We start from the raw sequence: 27,543 nt of genomic DNA, 5'->3' as shown, positions 1-27,543 counted from the left end.
TGAAGGTGTAGAGTTGTTTACGTGTAAATGTTTTTGTGAATTGTGTATTTTTGTAATCGGGACTAGAGGGCAAAAACAAGTAACTAGTGATGACATCTCTTATTCACAGGTGAATAGGGGTTAAAAAAAAGGTGAATAGGGTTTTAAAGATTATTCAGGGATTTGTTTCTAAATACATTACACATTTGGAGATAATTGCTGAAAATGCGTGTATCAAATCCAATTTATTTATATAACACTTTACATATATTAAAATGCGACACAAAGTGCTTTACAGAAATTAAAACCAACAATTAAAAATGGCAAGAAATATACAAAACCCTCCCTCACATCCCCACATAATGTATAAACGCAAAACACACCCACGTGAACATGCACACCTGCATGTTTACACACGCACAGCACATATTGATTAATAGTGTAGAGACATGGCAAGGCCCTGAGGATCCAAGGTGAGGAAAGACAAATCTGTCGGAGCCATCCACACCAAGAGGTGCTGCAGCCACAGAGGATGCCTTCACAAAGACCATTGTGACCAGGGAAGACTGGGATGGACTCCCACATTGTGCACAGGTCCCTTGTCCCTCGGGAAACTGCAGAATAACATGCCTGCGAGTCAACTAAACTCACCTGGCAGTGTGGAGGCTCCCATGAGGAGACATGGAACTTAAACTTAAAAGGTTAAGAAGACTAAAAGACAAAAGGGCCAGTGCCAGTTGGGCCAGGGGGGAGGGGGGGTGATGCACCCCCAGCAGTGTACTTGCCCCCCCTGTAAATAATTAATTAAAAAATAAATATCTTGATAACTTATTAAGAAATCAATTCAAAGCTAAACCAAATAGGTGAGTATTGAGCCTCCTTTTAAAAATATAATAATATGTATTTTTTCATTGAAAATTTCATTGAAACATAAAGTAGATGAGGCGGCACGGTGGGCGACTGGTTAGATCGTCAGCCTCACAGTTCTGAGGACCGGGGATCAATCCCTGGCCCCGCCTGTGTGGAGTTTGCATGTTCTCCCCGTGCCAGCGTGGGTTTTCTCCGGGCACTCCGGTTTCCTCCCACATCTCAAAAACATGCATGAATTGGAGACTCTAAATTGCCCGTAGGTGTGAATCTGAGTGCGAATGGTTGTTTGTTTGTATGTGCCCTGCGATTGGCTGGCAACCAGTTCAGGGTGTACCCCGCCTCCTGCCCGATGATTGCTGGGATAGGCTCCAGCACGCCCGCGACCCCAGTGAGGAGAAGCGGCTCAGAAAATGGATGGATGGATAAAGTAGATGAAATTCACAGGGTAAAACCTATATTACCTGAGAATATTTGTGCTACCATCTTTGATTTGGAATGCTCATCCGCAGGTCAGTGGTACACCTCGACGTATGCACCACCTTTTTTCATAGCAATTGAACCACCGTTTCAAGCATACCTGTCTAACATCTGACAACATTTCGGGAGTCATTGAAGCACATCCATTTATGATGAGTTCTTCAAGTGTTGGTAGATCGCGAGGCCTTGTTCCATAGACTTTTGACTTGCTTTAACCCCACAAGAAAAAAAAAAACATGGTGTGAGGTAAGGTGAACAGGGAACCCATTCCACGGGACCATGACGACCAGCCCACCGATCTGGGAACTGCTCATCCTGGAACGCACAAACCTCACGCGAGTAATGTGCTGGGGCGCCATCTTGTTGGAAAAATTATTTGCTGCATGTTAGCTACACCCCTCCTTGAGCCTTCACCTTATCGTGGTGGAGGGGTTTGTGTGTCCCAATGATCCTAGGAGCTAAGTTGTCTGGGGCTTTATGCCCCTGGCAGGGTCACCCATGGCAAACAGGTCCTAGGTGAGGGACCAGACAAAGCACGGCTCAAAGACCCCTTATGAGGAAGACAAATTATGGACTCAGGTTTCCCTTGCCTGGACGCAGGTCAGCGGGGCCACCATCTGGAGCCAGGCCTGGAGGTAGGCCTCGAAGAAGAGCGCCTGGTGGCCGGGCCTGCACCCATGGGGCCCGGCTGGGCACAGCCCGAAAGGGTAACTTGGGTCCCCCTTCCCATGGGCTCACCACCTGTGGGAGGGGCCATAGGGGTCGGGTGCAGTGTGAGCTGGGCGGTGTCTGAAGACGGGGACCTTGACGATCCGATTCCCGGCTACAGAAGCTGGCCAAGCGGAATGCAGCTTTGGTGGTCGCTGAACCTTTTTAAGAAGGGGGACCGGAGGGTATGTTCCAACTACAGGGGGATCACACTCCTCAGCCTCCCGAGTAAGGTCTATTCAGGGGTGCTGGAGAGGAGGGTCCGTCGGGAAGTTGAATTCCAGATTCAGGAGGAGCAGTGTGTTTTGTGGACTTGGAGAAGGCGTTCGACCGTGTCCCTCGGGTTGTCCTGTGGGGGGTGTATGGGGTACTGAACCCCCTAATACGGGCTGTTCGGTCCCTGTACGACCGGAGTCAGAGTTTGGTCCGCATATCCGGCAGTAAGTCGGACTCGTTTCCGGTGAGGGTTGGACTCCGCCAAGGCTGCCCTTTGTCACCGATTCTGTTCATAACTTTTATGGACAGAATTTCAAGGCGCAGCCGAGGTGTAGAAGGGGTCCGGTTTGGTGGCCTCAATATTGCATCACTGCTTATTGCAGATGATGTGGTTCTGTTGGCTTCATCAAGCCATGACCTCCAACTCTCATTGGAGCAGTTCGCAGCCGAGTGTGAAGCGGCTGGGATGAGAATCAGCACCTCCAAATCTGACACCATGGTCCTCAGTCGGAAAAGGGTGGCGTGGCCTCTCCAGGTCGGGGATGAGATCCTGGGCCAAGTGGAGGAGTTCAAGTATCTTGGGGTCTTGTTCACGAGTGAGGGAAGAATGGAACGGCAGATCGACAGGCGGATCGGCTCAGCGTCTGCAGTGATGCGGACTTTGTATCGATCCGTTGTGGTAAAGAAGAAGCTAAGCCACAAGGCGAAGCTCTCGATTTATCCTACCCTCACCTATGGTCACGAGCTGTGGGTCGTGACCGAAAGAACGAGATCCCGGATACAAGCGGCCGAAATGAGTTTCCTCCGCAGGGTGTCCGGGGTCTCCCTTAGAGATAGGGTGAGAAGCTCGGTCATCTGGGAGGATCTCAGAGTAAAGCCGTTGCTCCTTCACATCGAGAGGAGCCAGATGAGGTGGTTGGGGCATCTGATTCGGATGCCTCCTGGACGCCTCCATTGTGAGGTGTTCCGGGCACGTCCCACCAGGAGGAGACACCGGGGACGACCCAGGACACGCTGGAGAGACTACATCCTTCGGCTGGCCTGGGAACACCTCGGGATCCCCCCGGAAGAGATGGATGAAGTGGCTGGGGAAAGGGAAGTCTGGCCATCCCTGCTAAAGCTACTGCCCCCGCGACCTGACCTCGGATAAGCGGTAGAAGATGGATGGATAGATGTTAGCTTCAGCTGACAGTTCGCAGACACAGAATTCTTGAAGCATTCATTCACTCATCTTCCATTCTGCTTATCCTCGCTGGGGTCGTGGCCGTGCTGGAGCCCATCCCAGCTATCTTCAGGCGAGAGGCGGGATACACGCTGAACCGGTCGCCAGCCAATCGCAGGGCACATATAAACAAACAACCACTCGCACTCACATTCACACCTACAGGCAATTTAGAGTTGTCAATTAACCTACCATGCATGTTTTTGGGGTATGGGAGGAAACTGGAGTGCCCGGAGGTCTTAAGTATATTACATGGACAAATAATAACTAAAGCTAGACTCAAATCTGTGGAGAAATTCCATGTTAATGCTGAATGAAATCATATGGAAAAATATTGAATGGCATTGGGATGACACAGAATGATGTTGACTATTACGGAATGTTATGAAATAATGTGGAATGATATTGAATGATCTGGAATGAAGTGAAATGAGCTGAACAGTTACAAGTTAGAATGGTTTGAATCAATTGAGCAATTATGAAGGAGGAGGGAATAATGTACAATAGATCATAATGTGGGAAAAATGTTTGTATTTTATGACAGTAAAATGACAACTGAAAATGGAAATTATGGCATCAGATTAGCTCCAAAAAGATTCACACAAAACTTTTTGAGCGTCTTCTGATTCCGTAGGAAATGTGCAATTTGTGTCATGAGAGAATTTGGGGAATGTCAAAATAATTTTGTTGTTGGAATGCTTTTAATTGGTAAATAAGTGTTGAAGCAGGAAGAAATAATGAAGAATAATAATGGCTTAATAATAATAATAATAATTTTGGTGTCGAATAACAACGTTAACAGTTTTCTGCAATCCAAGGAGCTCAATTTCCGCCTGGATCAGATACGGCCCCGGTGATTGGCTGCACTGCTCAAAAACGTCATGTGGGTTCTCCTCGCGTCCTTCTTTTCTCGCGCATGCCCAGTTGACCATCTCCACGCCAGCCGCAAAGCGAAAACATTGGACAGCAGTGAGGAGCAGCCCCCTTTCCTGTCCCCCCCAAAAAGCTCCCCTCTTGGTACGTACACCTCTACTTTCTGTTTCGTAGCGTACATATTCACTGTATATGCACCAGGCTTCGCCCGTGTGTAAAGTTTGAACGCAATTTTCAAACGATTGCCTCTTCAGTTGAACGGTTTCCGAGTTTTCCCTGCCCCTTAGCGCATTTTTGAAACCGTTATAGACGTTTGACCAAAATTGTTTGGCCTCCTAACGAAAGCAATTTATCACCGTATAATGTCCAAAAAGGGCTCGGCAGTGACTCTTATGAACGCTGCAGCGTACAAGCTTCCAGGAAATGTCAGTCTTTTGCTGTGTTTATTCAGTGCTGCTTCCTTTATCAACAGCTCTGCGTCCAGTTTGAGCTCATTCCTCAGCAGGCTCAAATTACATATCGTCACTTATTGAAGCCGTTCGTGCTTAATCTTTTAATACGTGCATCCTCATTCTGTAGTACAGTTAGATTGGGCACAATGAAAACATAGAGCTCTTCCACCACCCCAGCTTTCTTTTTTTTTTACTGCGGTCAAGCCAGCCTCCCCTCGTAAAGTAGCAGTCAAACCAGCCGCCCCTAATTTTGTTCATACTAGGCATTACGGTAATAAGTCGCCAACTCGCGGCGAAAGGCACCTTCAAAATAAAAGCTCCCCCAATAATATGGACGTCAATTCTCTTCGGTTAAGGAATGCAACCAGCAAGGTTAATGTTATTGAATCTTGAGATGCATTAAAAATGTAGTTTATTTGATATCTTAGGAAAAATAAATGGTAAATGGACTGCACTTATATAGCGCTTTATCTACACCATCACAGTGGCCAAAGCGCTTTACAAAGCCTCACATTCACACACACATTCATAAACCAATGGGTGACTGCTGCCATGCAAGGTGCTGCCAGGCACCCTGGGAGCAAATTGAGGTTCAGTGATTTTTCCCCAGGACACATGCGGACAGTCGTAGCAGGGATTCGACCTGTTCTACGTGCTGAGCCAAAGCCACTCTAAAATAATCCCATCGGTATCGTAAGACAAGTCCAGATCTGTGTGACAGACCACCAAGGACTCCACGAAAAGAGGTTTGATGAAGATCTGATATTGTATTCTATCTATCGCTATTCTATTTTGCTATCATTAGCCTTGACTGAAAAAATCTGTTTAAAAAAATCTATGAGGTATCGCAACACCGCTCCAGTTCTGGGGGAGAATGCACAACCCCAGGTCTCCAACAAAAGAGGTCCCACCCAAATCTGATGTGGCATTTCAAAATCAAACTCTCCTGAAATTGGTATTTCACTGTCACTACCACTGATTTAAAACATTCATTAAAAATATTCTATGAGATATCGCAACACCAGTCCAGTTCTGAGGGACAGAACACCACCCCAGGGTTCCAACAAAAGAGGTCCCACCCAAATCTGATGTGGCATTTCAAAATAAAAGTCCCCTACCGTGCATATTTCGCTGTCACTACCACTGAAGTAAAACATTCATTTAAAAAAATCTATGAAATATCGCAACACCAGTCCAGTTCTGAGGGACAAAACACCACCCCAGGTCTCCAACAAAAGTGACCCCACCCAAATCTGATGTGGCATTACAAAATAAAAGTCTCCTGAAATTCTTATATTTCACTTTCACTACCATTGATTTAAAACATTAATTAAATAAAATCTGTGATATCGCAACACCAGTCAGGTTCTGGGGGACACTACACCACACCAGGTCTCCACCAAAAGAGGTTTGATCAACATTTAAAAAATAAAAAAATAGAAAACCATCTTTCTTAGAACTATTTAAAATATACCGTTTTACTTCCAGTTACGGCGGCACGGTGGCCGACTGGTTAGAGCGTCAGCCTCACAGTTCTGAGGACCCGGGTTCAATCCCCGGCCCCGCCTGTGTGGAGTTTGCATGTTCTCCCCGTGCCTGCGTGGGTTTTCTCCGGGTACTCCGGTTTCCTCCCACATCCCAAAAACATGCATGAATTGGAGACTCTAAATTGCCCGTAGGCATCACTGTGAGTGCGAATGGTTGTTTGTTCCTATGTGCCCTGCGATTGGCTGGCAACCAGTTCAGGGTGTACCCCGCCTCCTGCCCGATGACAGCTGGGATAGGCTCCAGCACGCCCGCGACCCTAGTGAGGAGAAGCGGCTCAGAAAATGGATGGATGGACTTCCAGTTACTGATGGTGTCATGGTTCATTCGCCTGACTTCAATGCAGCCAGCGTGGGTTTGGTTCCCACTCAATGATGGTCTCTACAGTATATGTGCCCTGCGACTGATTGCCGACCAGCTCAGGGTTTTTCCTGTCTTTCCTGAACTTAGTAGGGATTGGCTCCAACACCCCGCGAGTCAACAGGATAAGTGCTGTTGAAATGGATGGATCAATGCATGTCTTCCTTCCAGTGTCAGACTGGCATGAGAAATTACTTCAGTGTTTAAAGTGTTAATGTTGACACCCAAAAAAATCACATTTAATGATAAAACAATCTGGGTTTTTTAAAGACTGCAGATATACTACATCAAATGGTGATGGCAGTAATGTAGTAGCATCCTGTGATTGTCTCCTACATGTATGAAGGGTAAAGAAAGGTATTGCGATACGAATGGGATTATTTCTAATTATTTCTTAAAAGTAGTAGTATTGACATAGATTTTTTTAAATGAATGTTTGAAATCAGTGGCAGTGACAGTGAAATATGCATATTTCAGGGGACTTTTATTTTGAAATGCCACATCAGATTTGGGCCCTCCTTGAGCTGTCACCTTATCGTGGTGGAGGGGTTTGTGTGTTCCAATGATCCTAGGAGCTAAATTGTCTGGGGCTTTATGCCCCTGGCAGGGTCACCCATGGCAAACAGGTCCTAGGTGAGGGACCAGACAAAGCACAGCTCCAAAAACCCAGATGATGACAAACAATTCAGGAAGACGTTTTCCCTTCCCCAGACGTGGGTCACCTCCGGAGCCAGGCCTGGAGGTGGGGGTCGAAGGCGAGCACCTGGTGGCCGGGCCTGCGCCCATGGGGCCCGGCCGGGCAGAGCCCGAAACGGTAACGTGGGTCCCCCTTCCCATGGGCTCACCACCTGTGGGAGCCCATGGGAGGGGTCGGGTACAGTGTGAGCTGGTCGGTGGCCGAAGGCAGAGACCTTGGCGATCTGATCACCGACTACAGAAACTGGCTCTAGGGACATGGGATGTCACCTCTCTGGCAGGGAAGGAGCCCAAGCTGGTGTGCGAGGGCGAAAAGTTCCGACTAGATATAGTTGACTGGGAGGAATGCCCACTCCCCCCCCGATCAGAACCCGAGCAGTGTTCTGTTATTGGACTTCTGTACTCATCACAAATTGTCCATAACGAACACCATGTTCAAGCATAAGGGTGTCCACACGTGCACTTGGCACCAGGACACCGTAGGTCTCCGTTCGATGATCGACTTTGTGGTCGTGTCATTGGACTTACGTATGTCGGGCAAAAGAGAGGGGCGGACCTGTCAACTGATCACCATCCGGTGGTGAGTTGGCTCCGATGGTGGGGGAAGATGCTGGTCTGATGTGGCAGGCCCAAACGTATTGTGAGGGTCTGCTGGGAACGTCTGGCAGAATCCCCTGTCAGAAGGAGTTTCAACTCCCACCTCCGACAGAATTTTGCTCATGTTCCGGGGCAGGCGGGGGACATCGAGTCCGAGTGGACCGTGTTCCACGCCTCCATTGCTGAGGCGGCCGACGGAGCTGTGGCCGTAAGGTGGACGGTGCCTGTCGTGACTGCAATCCCCGAACCCATTGGTGGACACCAAGGGAGAGGGATGCCGTCAAGCTGAAGAAGGAGTCCTATCGGGCCTTTTTGGCCTGTGGGACTCCTGAGGCAGCTGATGGGTACCGGCTGGCCAAGCGGAATGCAGCTTTGGTGGTCGATGAAGCAAACTCTGCATGGGAGGAGTTCTGTGAGGTCATGGAGAAAGACTTCGAGGAAATTCTGGTCAATCTTCCGGCGTCTCAGGAGGGGGAAGCAGTGCACCATCAACACTGTGTATAGTCGGGATGGGGCGCTGCTTACTTCGACTCAGGACGTTGTGAGTCGGTGGGGAGAATACTTCGAAGACCTCCTTAATTCAGCCGACACGCCTTCCTATGAGGAAGCACAGTCTGGGTTCTCTGAGGCGGGATCTCCTATCTCTGGGGTTGAGGTCACCGAGGTGGTGAAAAAGCTACTCGGTGGCAAGGACTAGGGGGTGGATGAGATTCGCCCGGAGTTCCTAAAGGCTCTGGATGTTGTGGGGCTGTCTTGGTTGACACGCCTCTGCAACATCGCGTGGACATCTGGGACAGTGCCTCTGGATTGGCAGACTGGGATGGTTGTCCCCCTTTTGCGGAAGGGGGACCGGAAGGTGTGTTCAGCCTCCCCGTTAAGGTCTATTCAGAGGTGCTGGAGTGGAGGGTCCGTCGGGAAGTCGAATCTCAGATTCAATAGGAGTGTGGTTTTTGTCCTGGCCGTGGAACAGTGGACCAGCTCTTCACCCTCGGCAGGGTCCTCGAGGGTGCATGGGAGTTCGCCCAACCAGTCTGTTGTGGACTTGGAGAAGGCGTTCGACTGTGTCCTTTGGGGGGGTGCTTCGGGAGTATGGGGTACCGAACCCCCTGATACGGGCTGTTCGGTCCCTGTACGACCGAGTTTGTTCCACATTTCCGCCAGTAAGTCGGACTCGTTTCCGGTGAGGGTTCAGAATTGCATGTCTGCTTTTTGTAGATGATGTGGTTCTGTTGGCTTCATCAGGCCGTGATCTCCAACTCTCACTGGAGTGGTTCGCAGCCGAGTGTGAAGCGGCTGGGATGAGAATCAGCACCTCCAAATCTGCGACCTTGGGTGGCGTGCCGTATCAGGTTGGGGATGAGATCCTGCCCCAAGTGGAGGAGTTCAAGGTGCAGCATCTGCATTAATGTGGACTTTGTATCGGTCCGTTGTGGTAAAGAAGGAGCTAAGCCGAAAATCAAAGCTCTCAATTTACTGGTCGATCAACATTCCTACCCTCACCTATGGTCACGAGCTGTGGGGCGTGACCGAAAGAACGAGATCCCGGATGCAAGTGGCCAAAATTAGTTTCCTCCACAGGGTATTCGGGCTCTTCCTTAGAGATCGGGTGAGACGCTCGGTCATCCAGGAGGAGCTCAAATTAGAGCCGATGCTCCTCCACATTGTAAGGAGCCAGATGAGGTGGCTGGGGCATCTGATTCGGATGCCTCCCGGACGGTTGGTGAGGTGTTCTGGGCACGTCCCACTGGAAGGAGACCCCTGAGAAGACCCAGGACACGGTGGAGAGACTATGTCTCTCGGCTGGCCTGGGAATGCCTCGGGATCCCCCCGGAAGAGCTGGATGAAGTGGCTGGGGATAGGGAAGTCTGGGCGTCCCTGCTAAAGCTACTGCCCCCGCGACCCGACCTCAGATAAGCGGTAGAAAATGGATGGATGGATGGACATCAGATTTGGGTGGTACCACTTTTGTTGGATACCTGGGGTGGTTTAGTGTCCCCCAGAACTAGACTGGTGTTGCGATATCTCACAGAATATTTGTAATGAATGTTTTAATTCAGTGGTTGTGTACAATATGCAGTGTTGAGGGGACTTTTATTTTGAAATGCCACATCAGATTTGGATGGGACCTCTTTTGTTGGAAACCTGAGGAGGAGTAGTGTCCCCCAGAACTGGACTGGTGTTGCGATAGCTCATATATTTTTTTAAATGAATTTTTGAAATCTGTGGTAATGACAGTGAAATATACCAATTTCAGGTGAATTTTATTTTGAAATGCCTCATCAGATTTGGATGGGACCTCTTTTGTTGGAAACCTCGGTTAGTGTAGTATCCCCCAGAACTGGACTGGTGTTGCGATATCTCATAGAATATTTTTAAAATGAATGTTTAAATTCAGTGGTAGTGACAGCGAAATATGGAGGGTTGAGGGGACTTTTATTTTGGAATGCCACATCGGATTTGGGTGGGACCTCTTTTGTTGGAGACCTGGGGTTGTGTAGTGTCCCCCAGAACTGGACTTTTCGTGATATCTCATAGATTTTTTTTAAAATGAATGTTTTAAATCAGTGCTAGTGACAGTGAAATATACCAATTTCAGGGGACTGTTATTTTGAAATGCCCCATCAGATTTGGGTGGGACCTCTTTTGTTGGAGACCTGGGGTGGTGTACTGTCCCCCAGAACTGGGTTGCGATATCTCATAGATTTGTTTTAATGAATTTTTAAAATCTGTGGTAATGACAGTGAAATATGAGGGTTGAGGAGATTTTTATTTTGAAATGACACATCAGATTTGGATGGGACCTCTTTTTTTGGAGACCTGAGGTGGTGTAGTGTCCCCCAGAACTGGACTGGTGTTGCGATATCTCATAGAATATTTTTAAAATGAATGTTTAAATTCAGTGGTAGTGACAGCGAAATATGGAGGGTTGAGGGGACTTTTATTTTGGAATGCCACATCGGATTTGGGTGGGACCTCTTTTGTTGGAGACCTGGGGTTGTGTAGTGTCCCCCAGAACTGGACTTTTCGTGATATCTCATAGATTTTTTTTAAAATGAATGTTTTAAATCAGTGCTAGTGACAGTGAAATATACCAATTTCAGGGGACTGTTATTTTGAAATGCCCCATCAGATTTGGGTGGGACCTCTTTTGTTGGAGACCTGGGGTGGTGTACTGTCCCCCAGAACTGGGTTGCGATATCTCATAGATTTGTTTTAATGAATTTTTTAAATCTGTGGTAATGACAGTGAAATATGAGTGTTGAGGAGATTTTTATTTTGAAATGACACATCAGATTTGGATGGGACCTCTTTTTTTGGAGACCTGAGGTGGTGTAGTGTCCCCCAAAACTGGACTGTTGTTGCAATATCTCAGATTTTTTTAAATTAATTTTTGAAATCCTTGGTAATGACAGTGAAATATACCAATTTCAGGGGACTTTTATTTTGAAATGCCACATCAGATTTGGATGGGACCTCTTTTGTTGGAAACCTGGGGTGGTGTACTGTCCCCCAGAACTGGGTTGCGATATCTCATAGATTTTATTTTATAATGAATGTTTTTAATCAGTGGTAGTGATAGTGAAATATGCATATTTTAGTGGACTTTTATTTTGAAATGCCACATCAGATTTGGATGGGACCTCTTTTGTTGGAAAGCTGGGGTGGTGTAGTGTCCCCCAGAACTGGACTGGTGTTGCGATATCATGGATTTTTTTAAATCTGTGGTAATGACGACAGTGAAATATGAGGGTTGAGGGGACTTATTTTGAAATGCCACATCAGATTTGGATGGGACCTATTTTTTTTGGAGACCTAAGGTGGTGTAGTGTCCCCCAAAACTGGGCTGTTGTTGCGATATCTCATTTGTTTTAATGAATTTTTTAAATCTGTGGTAATGACTGAACTATGAGGGTTGAGGGGATTTTTATTTTGAAATGCCACATCAGATTTGGATGGGACCTCTTTTGTTGGAAACCTGGGGTGGTGCACTGTCCCCCAGAACTGGGTTGCGATAGGTCATAGATTTTATTTTTTAATGAATGTTTCAAATCAGTGGTAGTGACCGTGAAATATGCATATTTCAGTGGACTTTTATTTTGAAATGCCACATCAGATTTGGATGGGACCTCTTTTGTTGACCAGTTCAGGGTGTAGTCCGCCTTTCGCCCGAAGTCAGCTGGGATAGGCTCCAGCCTCCCGCGACCCTAACCAGGATAAGCGGTGTTGAAATGGATGGATTTGCCTCTTTTGTTGGAAACCTGGGGTGGTGTACTGTCCCCCAGAACTGGGTTGCGATATCTCATCGATTTTATTTTTTAAGGAATTTTTTAAATCAGTGGTAGTGACAGTGAAATATGCATATTTCAGCGGACTTTTATTTTGAAATGCCACATCAGATTTGGATGGGACCTCTTTTGTTGGAAACCTGGGGTGGTGTACTGTCCCCCAGAACTGGGTTGCGATATCTCAGATTTTTTTTAATGAATTTTTGAAATCTGTGGTAATGACAGTGAAATATATCAATTTCAGGGGACTTTTATTTTGAAATGCCACATCAGATTTGGATGGGACCTCTTTTGTTGGAAACTTGGGGTGGTGTACTGTCCCCCAGAACTGGGTTGCGATATCTCATCGATTTTATTTTTTAAGGAATTTTTTAAATCAGTGGTAGTGACAGTGAAATATGCATATTTCAGGGGACTTTTATTTCGAAATGCCATATCAGATTTGGATGGGACCTCTTTTGTTGGAAACCTGGGGTGGTGTACTGTCCCCCAGACTGGACCGGTGTTGCGATACCTTCTTCTTAAACACCTGACCTACAATTCCATTACAACATGCTGGCAATTTTTTAACTTGAGTTCGTTGTCACATTTCTGTGGGGCCAATTATGTATTACTCGTGCACTCACTGTAGTTGTCTCGCCATGCTGCACTATTTGCATATACTGGCCACTCATGCCAGAGTAGCATCTGCTCCATTTGCACACTGATTGAGGAGTATCTGTAACATTGCACAACCAACATTGTCCCAGATTATCGCACTACTCGTCACTTTAAACCGCATACACTCCTTGAAGTCTCGGCGCCCCTTTGCACAATGATCATTGCACCGGACTATTGCAATATTAGTCATTCAAACTGCTCTAAGTGCTAGAGGACTCTGCATCTTTTTGCACAATTGTCAAAAAAAAAAAAATATTAATTACCGGCTTTACCAGATAACTAGCAACCCTTTACTGCTCAGTGACTGTTTTTTTTTTTTTTTTTTTGTCAATGTCTTTCTGTCTCCAAAGTGTTCTGTAAATTGACTGTCTGTTGTCGTACTAGAGTGGCTCCAACTACCGGAGACAAATTCCTTGTGTGTTTTTTGGACATACTTGGCAAATAAAGATGATTCTGATTCTGATACCTCATAGATTTTTTTTTAAACAGATTTTTTCAGTCAGGGGTAATGACAGCAAAATATACAGTTTTCAGATACTTATTTTGAAATACAATATCAGATCTTCATCAAACCTCTTTTAATGGAGTCCTTGGTGCTTTGTCACACAGATCTGGACTTGTCTTGCGATACCAATGGGATTATGTTGGGGTGGCTTTGGCTCGGTAGGTAGAACAGGTTCGAATCCCTGCTACGACTGTCCGCGTGTCGAAGTGTCCTTGGGCAAGACACTGAACCCTAATTTGCTCCCACTGGGCCTGGGAGCGCCTTGCATGGCAGCAGTTGCCCATTGGTTTATGAATGTGTGTGTGAATTTGAGGCTTTGTAAAGCGCTTTGGGCACTGTGATGATGTAGATAAAGCGCTATATAAGTGCAGTCCATTACCATTTATTTTTACGAAGATATCAAATAAACTAAATTTTTTAATGTATCTCAAGATTCAAATTAACTTTGCTGGTTGCATTCCTTAACCGAAGAGCACTGATGTCCGTATTATTGGAAGCTTTTATTTTGAAGGTGGCTTTCCCCGCGAGTTGGCGACCTATTACCGTAATGCCTAGTATGAACAAAATTAGGCGCGGCTGGCTTGACTGCTACTTTACGAGTGGAGGCTGTTGACCGCAGTATTTTACTGGCTGGCAAGCACTGCTACATTGTGAAGTATGGCTTGGTTTCCCCCGCTAAATAGAACAACAATTACCCTGGTAAATTCAGACGGATTAAATAGTTCTAGGATGGACATATGGACACGTATTAAATCAGTCCTATCTAGTGATATTGAGCCCGAGAGAGAGGCCGCGTTTTCACCTTATAAAGTGCACAGAAGATACTGTTGGTATTGGTATGGCTATTGTTGTTTTAGCTACAGTATACTTTATGCGGATGCAATTTTTAACAGTCAGCTTATCTTTTGTCGCATTCTATTCCACGTCACCGTCTCTACTCCAGACACAGGAAACAAGTCATGGTTCATGCATATTGTAGTGAGTGATAGAGAGTCTGGGACACAAGCAAAGATGGCTTTCAATAAGTGATAATGACGTTAGTACTGAACATATTGAACAAGCATACATTAGTATTGACTATATTGCACGAGGCCGGCACGGTGGGCGACTGGTTAGCACATCTGCCTCACAGTTCTGGGGATTGGGGTTCAATAAGAATGTGAATGCTTTCTATTTACCTTTCACTGTAGGATGCCAAAAGGCCAGAGGTGTACATCTCGGGGTAGACAAATGCAAGAAAGAAAAGATATATATTGGATACTCAACATCCCCGTAGACATAATAAAGAATATACTGAAGCAATAAAGCTCTCAACAAAGCAAGCCCTGTGAACATTGTCGGTGAAAGGCAAACTACTATCTTATCTTGCCGCCCCGTTTACGGAGCGAACACAAAAACACAAGCTCTTCAACTTCCAGCATGATCGCTCTGCGCTCAGCTGAGTTGTTTTGTTTATGTTACAGCAGCGGCACAGAGTCATAGATCACTTTATCGTGATACATGCATCGCACTCGATAACGTGCTTCATCTTCAGGTGATTTTAGAATGTTATGATATGTCTTCGTCGTAAAATCTTTTATAAACGTTTTGCAGACTGATTATTTCCAAATGACAGACATGCCCTTTTTTTGGGACAAAATATTTATAGCTTGCTAGTCGCTAGCATTTTCTCAAACATTTCCACCGAGGAGCTTTTTAACCAGCTCTGTGACCTCAACCCCAGAGATAGGAGAGCCCACTTCAGAGACCCCAGACTCTACTTCCTCATGGGAAGGCGTGTCGGTGGAATTGAGGAGGCCCCATCCCCACTATACACAGTGTTGACGGTGCACTGCTTCCCTCTCCTGAGACGCCGGATGGTGGACCAGAATTTACCAAGGGTGTGAAGCCCCAGACAACTTGGCTACTAGGATCATTGGGACACACAAACCCCTCCACCACAGTATATACAAACAAATATTTTCAGTTTACTTTTCTCTTTTCTTCCATTTATTTTTTAAAACACAAGATGGGATGCTCTGGGCACGATGAGCAGGTGTTTTGTCATGGTGAAGCAGCCACGAGTTGTCCTGGCCCAATGCTTTCCTCTTCTTGTGCACTAACCAAAGCAAACGTTGCATGATCTCTTTGTCGATAGGTTGGTTGATTATCTGGCCTTGTGGCAAGAAGTTGCAGTGGACTATAACGTTCACATTGATGAATGCGATAAATATGTCTTTGACTTTGAACTTCGACTGTCGTGCTTTCTTCGGCCTTAGCGCCATCAGACTCTTCCACTTCGGCCTCTGCATTTGTTCTCCAGGTTGGATTCACAGGTTCATGACTCATCACCGGTGGTGAATTTTTCCAGCAAGTCCGGTCTCATTGTTCTCATCATCACACACGCTGCTCATTGCGTGATGACCTGAAACAGAAGATATGCCAAAGCATGTGAAAAAACATTCAATAGCTGCAGAGATGTGAGGTCAAAGTAATATCCTCCAATTACAAAGAGAGGGAAAACCTGTAGTTTGCCGTTTGGGTTTGAAGTATATCTTTTGTGACACCAGTCCTGGAACAGCAACTTCAACCTGCGGACAACGCAGCACAAATTTTGAAAATCGTATTTTGAAAAGCAGATGAGGGGTTCCGGTGAAATTTTTATTTTTTTTGTGAGCGGATGGGGGTGGGGGCTGGTGGGGTTGGGTGATGTACTAGTTATTTGTTGTTGTAGCAAACGTATGATATGGCCATATTATGTAAGGATTTACAGACAAGCTGTGGCAGGCCTGTATGCCACACCTAGTATAGCTTCCATGCCATTTGTATTAAAAGAAAAACAGCACACACCAGATGCTGAGTTTTAACACTGTTTGCTATGGTAGCAATTTGCCTTTAGGTAACTCTTTTTAACATACATGCCCCTTGAAAAGTAGTGGAACAGTGAAGTCAATCCTTTATTTCTGCTGCAGACAGTCCTGCTTTTATTTCCAGGTATTGATACAGTCCCCTCCAAAAGTATAAGAACAGCAAGGTCAATTCCATTGTTTTTCTTGTATACTGAAGAGATTTGGGTTTCAGATCAAAAGATGAATATTAGGCTTTACACAATCAGGATTTTTGGGGCCGATCAGCGAGTTAAAAAAAAACCTGATAACTGATCACCGATCCGATCACAAGATGGAGCAATGTGTCGATTTAAATTAGACTTTACACCGATTGGGCTGATCTGTATCTGCCGGTATTTAGCATTTTTATGATGATCGGCTGATCGTCTTTAATGTCATATGTAGTGTACTGACTAAAATGTGTTGAACTGTATTTGTTTGAATTGCTGTTGTGAAAACTAGTTAAAAGTTTGTTTGGTTCTTTGTGTGGATGGATACTGGGGTGTCCTGCGTTCCGAGGGGTCTGTGAACATTTCAGGGTTTTTTTTGTTTTAATGATTGATTGAAGGGGTGGTGGTCCAAAGGGATTGGGGGAAGGAGGTGGGTCGTGGAGAAAAAGAGCGGGAGATGCGGCGCCAGAGAGAGAGTTTTTTTTCGCGGGGGTCTGCACCTGGTTTTTGGACACGAACGGATTTTTGGACTGTTTTGAACGCGAACGGACTTTTGACTGTTGGCAACGCGAACGGATTTACTATTTCAAAGCCACGGGTCCTGTCTGCTGAACGCCACGGGTCCTGCCTGCTCAACGCCACCGGGCTGCCGCTTCGACGCTACGGGATCCAGTCGCTGTGCCTACTGAAGCGTTTTGAGGGCTCGTTCCTACGACAATCGGTTTGGGTTTTTTTTCCCCAGTGAACTGAGGGTTCAACGGTTTTGTGAGTACTGCCTTTGAGGGCTACATGTGGGGGCTCGTCCGGGATTGTTATTGTTCACTAGTGTATTGGTGAGCAAAGAGGAAAAAAAAAAAAAAGGAAGAAATTCGGTCAATGTTGACCGGGGTTGTAATAGTACTGTAATCACAATACTGAGTGTGTTTTGTGTGACTGGTTTTGAGAAAAAAAAAAAAAAAGAAAAAAAAACAAAACGATTGTCGTAGGAACGAGCCCTCAAAACGCTTCAGTAGGCACAGCGACTGGATCCCGTAGCGTCGAAGCGGCAGCCCGGTGGCGTTGAGCAGGCAGGACCCGTGGCGTTCAGCAGACAGGACCCGTGGCTTTGAAATAGTAAATCAGTTCGCGTTGCCAACAGTCAAAAGTCCGTTCGCGTTCAAAACAGTCCAAAAATCCGTTCGTGTCCAAAAACCAGGTGCAGACCCCCGCGAAAAAAACTCTCTCTCTGGCGCCGCATCTCCCGCTCTTTTTCTCCACGACCCACCTCCTTCCCCCAATCCCATTGGACCACCACCCCTTCAATCAATCATTAAAACAAAAAAAAACCTGAAATGTTCACAGACCCCTCGGAACGCAGGACACCCCAGTATCCATCCACACAAAGAACCAAACAAACTTTTAACTAGTTTTCACAACAGCAATTCAAACAAATACAGTTCAACACATTTTAGTCAGTACACTACACATATTATCCGATCAATGACGTCATTGATCGGCTCAGCAAAAGACATTTACTCCACGTCGCCGCGTGCACAGTATATTTTAATATAAAAGCTAGTTTATTTTTAGCCTTGTCGCTTGACATAGTACTGTTAATATCTGACGGCCAATGAAGCGGTTTAAAAAACAAAAACAAAAAAAAAAAAACACGTCGGCGGTGTGTGACAGGCAACACATAATGCCCGGATCAGACTACAAGACAAATTTGCTCTTACACGATTGCATTTATTGTCAGACTACTGCAATAGAATCTTGTATTCCAATACCACCGCATCCCGTTTTTTACGATCATTGGGCTTTATCTTGTCAACTCAAATGCGACCGGATACACTCGTTACCGTGGCAACGACAATACGAGTGGAGCGAGCTGACTGTAATATAAGGACAAAATGGGAAAAACGTGTGTTCGTGGTCACCGGTGCTCAGGACAGGAGAGGACGTTCTTTTAAGGCTTGCTTGAGGCATGTTTACGTACTTTTAATACAATACCGCTCACAAGTAGGCAATAAAATGTTACGTAGCCTAGCCAGTTAGTGGTACCACGCACGGTTGAACGTAAACATGTTGCTGTTCTGTTGAATCATGCTCGAAAGTTTCTGTGTGGGTGCAGTCATTTAATTAAAAATAAAGTAATTTAATTACAGTAAGTTAGCACCCATTATTTCTGTCATGTAATGTTGGTTTGACCTGACTGATTTGAATACACGATCTCACTAGAGCAGTAATTTCCAACCTTTATGGAGCCAAGGAACATATTTTACAATTGAAAAATCTCACGGCACACCAACAAACAAAAATGTCACAAAAAGTGGATACATTAATGACTGTATTTACTTCCTGCCATCTAATGGAAGACCATTCATTTGTTCTGTCTGTCACTATGCCTCAATGGTATAAATAGAGGAACAAAGATACATTATTTATTGTAATTATAATTTTTGGAGCAATTAAGTACACAAGTATATACAGTAAATGAACAGGTATTTTAAATAGACACATTCCTCCATCTTGTGATTGGATCGGTGATCAGTTATCGTTTTTTTAAACTCGGTGATTGCCCCCAAAAATCCTGGTCATGTAAAGCCCAATTTAAATGACTTGTTCATTTACTGTAAAGTGGGTACGGAAAGTATTCAGACCCCCTTAAATTTTTCACTCCTTGTTATATTGTAGCTATTTGCTAAAATCATTTAAGTAATTTTTTTCCTCAATGTACACACAGCACCCCATATTGACAGAAAAAACAGAATTGTTCAAATTTTTGCAGATTTATTAAAAAAGAAAAACTGAAATATCACACAGCCATAAGTATTAAGTAAGACCCTTTGCTCAGTATTTCGTAGAAGCACCCTTTTGAGCCAATACAGCCATGAGTCTTTTGGGGCATGATGCAACAAGTTTTTCACACCTGGATTTGGGGATCCTCTGCCATTCCTCCTTGCAGATCGTCTCCAGTTCTGTCAGGTTGGATAGTGAACATTGGTGGGCAGCCATTTTCAGGTCTCGCCAAAGATGCTCAATTGGGTTTAAGTCAGGGCTCTGGCTGGGCCATTTAAGAACAGTCACAGAGTTGTTTTGAAGCCACTCCTTCGTTATTTTAGCTGTGTGTTTCGGGTCATTGGCTTGTTGGAAAGTGAACCTTCGGCCGAAAAAAACCTGTGGGACTGTACTTTTTTGTAGATACAGTCAGTTGTTGCTATATTCCAATATTTTCTGAAACCCTCTCACCATTACGTGAGCGTGGCCTGCTAATTAGCACAAGGCTGCTATGAGCAACAAGAGCAGCAATCAAGATGCCTCCCTTTTCCACTGAGGACTATCATGGACTGCTGCAGAGGATGTCAATCCTGGAAACGTCTTGAAGTGTATGTGGATGTAAATGGACAGTCGGGGAATTAAACCACTCTACTGATATCTCAAAATGGTGAGTAGGAGTGTGCTAACAGACAGCCACTTATCTCAACAAAGAGGACGAATGTGGACTGAGGAAACTGTAATGGACCATCCAGCAGTTCTCCCTGGAATTTACTGGGAGCAAAGCCCAAAGATATGGGACAACATCTAAAAGGGAGGACACAACACCAGCATATTACCGAGGAATCCAGCTGACGTGCGTTGCGGGCTGCTTCAACGCCGAGTGAGCGGCCGTCGACAGTCGCTACAGCGAAGGGCAAGAAAAAAGGACGTGAGTCAATGCAAACATTGACATCAGACTTACAAATACATTTGAGCCACTTTTACAAGAACCTGGCCAAGAATGCTCATCCCATACCACCCCTGAAGGGTATGAAACTAAATCATACAAGAAAGAAATGGCATCACAAACATGAATAGTTGGTGATGGAGCTGTCAAGGATGTGAAACGTTTTTGCAGTGAGAAAAACACCAAAGTACTGTGTTTTACCAATGACATGGTGTCTGATATCTCTTAAAAAAATCCTGGAGGTCACTAATCAGCACCCAACCGTGAAATCTGTCATTATACACACAGGATGTTCTCAAGCAGCAATCAGAGGTACAGAAGCGAGATTTCATTGATCTCCTAACAAAAGTGCAATGTTTGGATGCTGAGGTTTTTATTAGTGGACCTCTCCCACTTGTACGATTTGGAGATGAACGATTCTCTAGGCTCAGTCAATTAAATATGTGGCTCAAAAAAGTGAGGAAAGGAGTTATTTTGTAACCATTGGAAGTGTTCAGTCTTATCGAATGGCAATGACCTATGAGATCCCTCAAGGGTCAGTTCTTGGACCCCTCCTGTTCAGCCTGTATATGCTACCCTTGGGTAAAATTCTTCAGAACGTTAATTTTGACTATGATAGTTATGCAGATGACACACAGTTATATGTAGCAGTGTCTCCACTTTAGTTCAATTGAGGTTTTGTGTCGCTGTCTAAAACCGATAAATATCTGGATGAGCCAAATTTTCTTCAATTAAACCACAACAAAACTGAGATAATTGTTTTTGGCAAGAAAGAAAAGAGAATTGCTGTTAGTAAATACCTGGAGTCACTCTCTTTCAAAACCAAAGACCAAGTCCGAAACCTTGGTATTCTGATAGATTCTGACCTGACTTTCAACAGTCATATCAAATCCATCCATCCATCCATTTTCTGAGCCGCTTCTCCTCACTAGGGTCGCGGGCGTGCTGGAGCCTATCCCAGCTGTCATCGGGCAGGAGGCGGGGTACACCCTGAACTGGTTGCCAGCCAATCGCAGGGCACATACAAACAAACAACCATCCGCACTCACATTCACACCTACGGGCAATTTAGAGTCTCCAATTAATGCATGTTTTTGGGATGTGGGAGGAAACCGGAGTGCCCGGAGAAAACCCACGCAGGCACGGGGAGAACATGCAAACTCCACACAGGCAGGGACGGGGATTGAACCCCGCACCTCAGAACTGTGAGGCTGACGCTCTAACCAGTCGGCCACCGTGCCGCCTCATATCAAATCAATTACTAAAACTGCCTTTTACCATCTGAAGAACATATCCAGAGTGAAGGCTTGCATGTGTCAAGCAGACCAGGAGAAGCTCATCCATGCTTTTATCTCAAGTAGACTTGACTATTGTAATGGTCTTCTGACTGGACTCCCTAAAAAGACCATTAAACAGCTGCAGCTCGGGTTCTGACCAGAACAAAGAGGTCAGAGCATATTACTCCAATTTTAAAGTCTTTACACTGGCTTCCAGTCAGCTTTAGAATATATTTTAAAGTTCTGCTACTGGTCTATAAATCACAAAACGGTTTAAGTCCTGAATACATGAATGAAATGTTAATGGGATATAAACCCAGTAGGGCCCTGAGATTGACAGACTCAGGTCAAATAGTGGAGCACAGAGTACTAAGCAAACATGGTGAAGCAGCATTTAACTATTATGCTGCACACAAATGGAATAAGTTGCCAATAGAAGTGACATCAGCCCCAAGTGTGCATGTTTTTAAGTCCAGGTTAAAAACTCTTCTTTTTTTCCCCCCATGCTTTTTCGAGCATTTCCACTTTTATACATTTCTTGCACTGTATGCTGTTTTAATTGTATTTTTATTTTATTTTATTTTTCTCTTTGTTTTAAATGTTTATAAGCAGTTTTTTCATTTATTTTTAAATGCTTTTAATCATGTGAAGCACATTGAGTTGCCTTGTTTATGAAATGCACTATATAAATGAATTTGCTTTGCTTAGGAACCTTAAGTGCAGCAGAATTTCTTTTGGAACCTTGGCCAGGTCTGCACCTTGCCACAATTCTGTCTCTGAGCTCTTCAGGCAGTTCCTTTGACCTCATGATTCTCATTTGCTCTGACATGCACTGTGAGCTGCAAGGTCTTAGACTGGTGTGTAGCTTTCCCAATCAAGTGAAATCCGTATAATCAAACACAGCTGGACTCCAATGAAGGTGTCTGAATACATACGGCTGTGTGATATTTCAGTTTTCTTTTTTTAATACGTCTGCAAAAATTTCAACAATTCAGTTTTTTTCTGTCAATATGGAGTGCTGTGTGTACATTTATGAGGAAAAATATAACTTAAATGAGTGGCTGCAATATAACAGAGTGAAAAATGTTTGGGCGTATGAATACTTTACGTAAACACTGTATATACTTGTGTACTGTATACTGAGTATCTTCAAAAGTATTCTCTATTCCACAGGTGTCAAACTGGTGGCTCGTGGGCCAGATTCGGCCAACCACATCATGTTATGTGGCCCGCTAAACCAAATCATGTGCATCCACTTTGTGTCTCCTGCTAAAATACCAAAATTGCAAATTGTCTTCACTTTTGAAAATATTAAGATACTGCAATCATTTTGTTTGTTACCAATCCACTTTTGTAAAATTAATTAAATAATACTGATCGTTGACCAAAGTTTTTACTGGCTTCTGATTTCAAAGGTAGTTATCCATCAATTTGTGCATTTGTAATAATATAAGGCGATCATGCCTTCATATGGGTTTACAGCTATAACGGCCCTCCGAGAGAAACCATAACTAGGATGTGGCCCGTGACAAAAATGAGTTTGACACCACTGCTTCAGATCATGTATTCTAATCAGTCAGGTCAAACTTAACCAACATTACAACATGACAGAAATAATGGGTGCTAACTTACTGTAATTACCGTATTTTCCGCACCATCTTCATGTCTTGTGCTATCGTTATTGCCTTTAGTCGAATGCTGACTGTAGAGACTCGTCTCTACTGTTCTTTATCGTTGTTCTTGTGCTTGATTTTGAATTCTCTCACGGGTGCTCTATTCCCCTTTACAACTGCGTACCTGATAGCCTGTAGTTTGAATTGTGCATCATAAGCATGTCTCTTCGCTGATGCCATTTTCGGGGGTCCTCAGCCAAACAAATGTTGTTTAGCACCATACCGGTAGTACACTATACCTACCGGAGGCGTGGTGGAGGAAAGCGTACATTCTGTACGTAGCTTTACGTAATGTTCATTAATTGGTTTATCGCTTCCAGCGTATGTAGTGTACGTATTACGTCCCTATGTCAGCGGGAAATGATCCGACAGTCAATGAAGCGGAGCGCTTACCAAAATCGCACAACATTTTTACAGATTTTGGAACTCAGTGCACACACAAGGTGCACCGGGTTAAAAGGCGCACCATAATTTTTTTTTTAGAAAATTAAAGGCTTTTAAGTGCGCCTTATAATGCGGAAAATACGGTAAATAACTTTATTGTAATCAAATTACTTCACACACACCAAAGCTTTAGAGCATGATTCGACATATATATATATATATATATATATATAGATATAGATATATTTACAGTACTACGTCCAAAGACACACGACAAGGCTAAAAATAAACTAGCGTTTGGATTCAAATGTACTGTACACGATGGCAACGCGGAATTCGATAAATGTCTTCTGCGGAGCCGATCAAAGATGTCATTGATCGGATCGGCGATTTATGACATTAAAGCCGATCAGCATAAAATGCTAATTATCGGCCGATACCGATCAAGCCGATAAGATCGGTGTAAAGTCTAATGAATATGAAACAAAAGTTCAGAATTCCAGCTTTCATTTCATGGTATTTACATCTAGATGTGTGAAACAACTCAGGACGGAGCCCTTTTTCTTTGAAGCCACCCACTTTTCAAGTGAGCAAAAGTATTGGAACATACATTATTAAATTAACTTAAAGTGAATAACATTTAATATTTGGTGGCATAACCCTTTCTTGCAATAACTGCATCAATCCCGTGACCCATTGACTTCACCAGACTGTTGCATTCTTCATTTGAAATGCTTTTACATGCCTTTATGCAGCCTCTTTCAGTTCTTGTTTGTTTCTGGGGGATTCTCCATTCAATCTCCTCTTCAGGAGGGACAATGCATGCTCTATTGGGTTAAGGTCCGGTGACTGACTTTGCCAGTCTAAGACCGTCCACTTTTTCCCCATGATGAAGTCCTTTGTTTTGTTGGCAGTATGTTTTGGGTCATTGTCTTGTTGCATGATGAAGCTTCTTCCAATTATTTTGGATGCATTTTTCTGTTAATTGCCAGACAAAATGTTTTTTTAGACTCCAGAATTCATTCTGCTGCTACCATCATGAGTTACATCATCAATAAAGACTAGTGAGCCCATTCCAGAAGCAGCCATGCAAGCCCAAGCCATGACATTACCTCCACCATGCTTCACAGATGAGCTTGTGTTTTTTGGATCACAAGCAGATCCTTTCTTTCTTCATACTTTGGCCTTCAATCTGGCCTTCCCATACTTTTTGCTGATGAGTGATTTGTATCTTGTGGCATTGCCTTTATATTTCTTCTCTCAAAGTCTTCTTGGAACAGTGGATTGTGATACCTTCACCCTTGCCCTGTGGAGGTTGGCAAATCAATTTGTCTGGCAATTTAAAGAAAAATGCATCCAAACTAATCGGGAGAAGCTTCATCATGCAACAAAACAATGACCCAAAACACACTGCCAACACAACAAAGAACTTCATCAGAGGGAAAAAGTTGAAGCTGTTAGACTGGCCAAGTCAATCACCGCACCTTAACCAAATAGAGCAAGGGTGTCAAACAAATTTTTGTCACAGGCCACATCACAGTTATGACTTCCCTCGGAGGGCCGCTATGACTGTGGACCCATACAAATGAAAGATTACCTCATATACTGTAATTACAGTATACACAACACATTGATGAATAACCAGTTTTGAAATCAGAAGCCTATAAAAACATGTTTTTCAACTTTACATTTATTTTCAAAGGGGGATTGGTAACAAAAAAAAATGCTTGCAAATATCTCAATGGTATTACACCAGAACACAATTTGCGATTTTGATTTGTTTTCGCGGGCCACATAAAATGATGTGGTGGGCCGGATCTGGCCCCCGGGCCACCAGTTTGACACCAGTGAAATAGAGCATGCAGAAACAAACAAGAACTGAAAGAGGCTGCAGTAAAGGCCTGGAAAAGCATTTCAAATGAAGATTGCAACAGTCTGGTGAAGTCAGTGGGTCGCAGGCTTGATGTACTTATTGCAAGTAAGGATAATGCCACCAAATATTAAATGTTATTTCAGTTAATTTAATCATGTCTGTTCCAATACTTTCTCTCACTTGAAAAATGGGTGGCTTCAAACATAAGGTGCTCTGTCCTGAGTTGTTTAACGCATCTAGATGTAAATACCATGAAGTAAAAGCTAGAATTCTGAACTTGTCTCATATTCATCTTTTCATCTGAAACCTAAATGTCCTCAGTGTACAACAAAAACAAAGAAATTGATCTTACCGTTCCAATAACAAATATATACAAAATACACCTGTTCACGAAAACCTTTGCTCACATGAAAAGGGGTGGAGTTTAACAAAATGTCTCAGTTGTGCATCAAGCTCTAGATAGATGTAAATACCTCGAAATAGAAGTTGAAATGTCAATCTCTTATTCATATTTTTTTTTTCAACCCCAAGTCTACAGTAAAAATAAAGGAATAGGCCTCACATAGGCCTGTCACGATAATTACTATATCGACTTATCCTTCGATAAATAAAATGGACGATAGTTTTTCCGGACTCGATAAATGGTCATTGTTGTGGTGAGCCGGCATGTGGATCACACAGTGAGCCGACAGAGTTGGACGGCTGGGCCATTCGCCGCTCGTGGGCTAATGGAACGCCAGCGGACAACACACTCTTGCCGGTGTTGGCTCTGTCCAAAACTCCACAGCCTTGCTATAAGTTCAGTGCATACATTCAGACAACAGAGACACTAAACTCATTCGCTGCCAGCCTTCCCAGTTAACATGGATATTTGACTTCTAAAGCAGTCAATGGCAGTGAATGTGTTAAGGGAAAGGTAACTGTTTGTGTGTGTCCACGAACTGACGAGCTAGCCTGCAAGTTAACAAGCTGGTGAGTTAAGGACCTAAAAAACTCTCTCCACAACGGCGAAGTCGTTTAAAACTTCAGCGTTTCGCTCTGAGTTTTTCCGTGTGTTCGTCCCCAATTACCACAAATACTGGAACACCTGGAATGACTGTTTTCATGCCAAAAATTCACTTCTGATCGGTTTGACAAAAGTCATACTGTACCCTGCCTCTCACCCAGAGACAGCTGGGATAGGCTCCAGCACGCCCACGACCCTAGTGAGGATAAGCGGTACGGAAGATGAATGAGTGAATGAATAACGGCGAGCCTTATTTTTCATGATTTCAGAGGCATTAAAAAAACGGTATCGTTTATCGTGATAGTTTTTGGGAAAATATATCGTCTTAGAAAAATTGTCATCGTGACAGGCCTAGCCTCACATGTCCAATAATTTTGGAGGGGAGTGTATTTTGTTCCGTAATCAGTTACATTGTTATGTTACTATCATAAGAGTATGAAAGGGCCACCTATGGTTGCAGAGGCAGACATACTTGTGCATTACTGGAACAATGCAAGTCATCAGATTTATTGTTGTAGTCGACTTGTAGTGCATTACAGACAATGTGACTCTTCAGGAAGAGGACAGTTAATCTGATCTCAGTCAATTAAGATTTGGTGGTATGTTGAAGAAAAATTGGAGCCAATATTCCTCTCTCATTCCAATTAATTTCCAATACTACGTCAAAAGACATGCGACAAGGCTAAAAATAAACTTTCTTTTGAATTCAAATATACTGTGCATGCGGCGACGCGGAGTAAATGTCTTTTGCGGAGCCGATCAATGACGTCATTGATCGGATCGGTGAATTATGATATTGAAGCCGATCAGCATAAAATGCGAAATATCGGCCGATACCGATCAGCCCGATTAAAATCGGCGTAAAGTCTGGTTCAAAGTTATATTTTTGGATGCACAATCAATTAAAAATAAATGTATGTGATAGACTTACCCGACGAGCAGAAATGAAGCCACATCGCTCTTGAGTCCATCAAGTTCCTCAGGGAGTCTGAGTTAATACAACCTCTTTTATACTAGGTCTAATGTGTATCCTAGTTTCGTTTATTTCTCCATCAGATTCCTTCTGTTTAGCCATTCTGTTTTTTCGCTCACCTTGTGTTTCTTTGTATTAGAAGACCCAGTTGTGGGCAAACAAGGGATAAAG

At 44.1% G+C, this 27,543-nt stretch overlaps 1 protein-coding gene across 7 annotated transcripts in view; it reads left to right on the top strand.

Moving 5' to 3' along the window:
• Window positions 1-4,377: 4,377 nt before the first annotated feature.
• The window catches only part of kiaa0513 (KIAA0513 ortholog), a 64,198-nt gene continuing 41,032 nt past the window's right edge, over window positions 4,378-27,543 (top strand). For all 7 annotated transcript variants that reach the window (XR_009788617.1, XR_009788618.1, XR_009788619.1 and 4 more), the window contains exon 1: window positions 4,378-4,489. The gene's annotated coding sequence lies outside the window, so the exon portion shown is untranslated. The remainder of the gene's footprint in view (window positions 4,490-27,543) is intronic.

Source organism: Phyllopteryx taeniolatus, chromosome 5 (genome assembly GCF_024500385.1).
Source record: "Phyllopteryx taeniolatus isolate TA_2022b chromosome 5, UOR_Ptae_1.2, whole genome shotgun sequence".
Classification (NCBI taxonomy): Eukaryota; Metazoa; Chordata; class Actinopteri; order Syngnathiformes; family Syngnathidae; genus Phyllopteryx; species Phyllopteryx taeniolatus.
The sequence above is the reverse complement of the archived record's forward strand: the minus strand, read 5'-3'. Positions and strand labels throughout refer to the sequence as shown.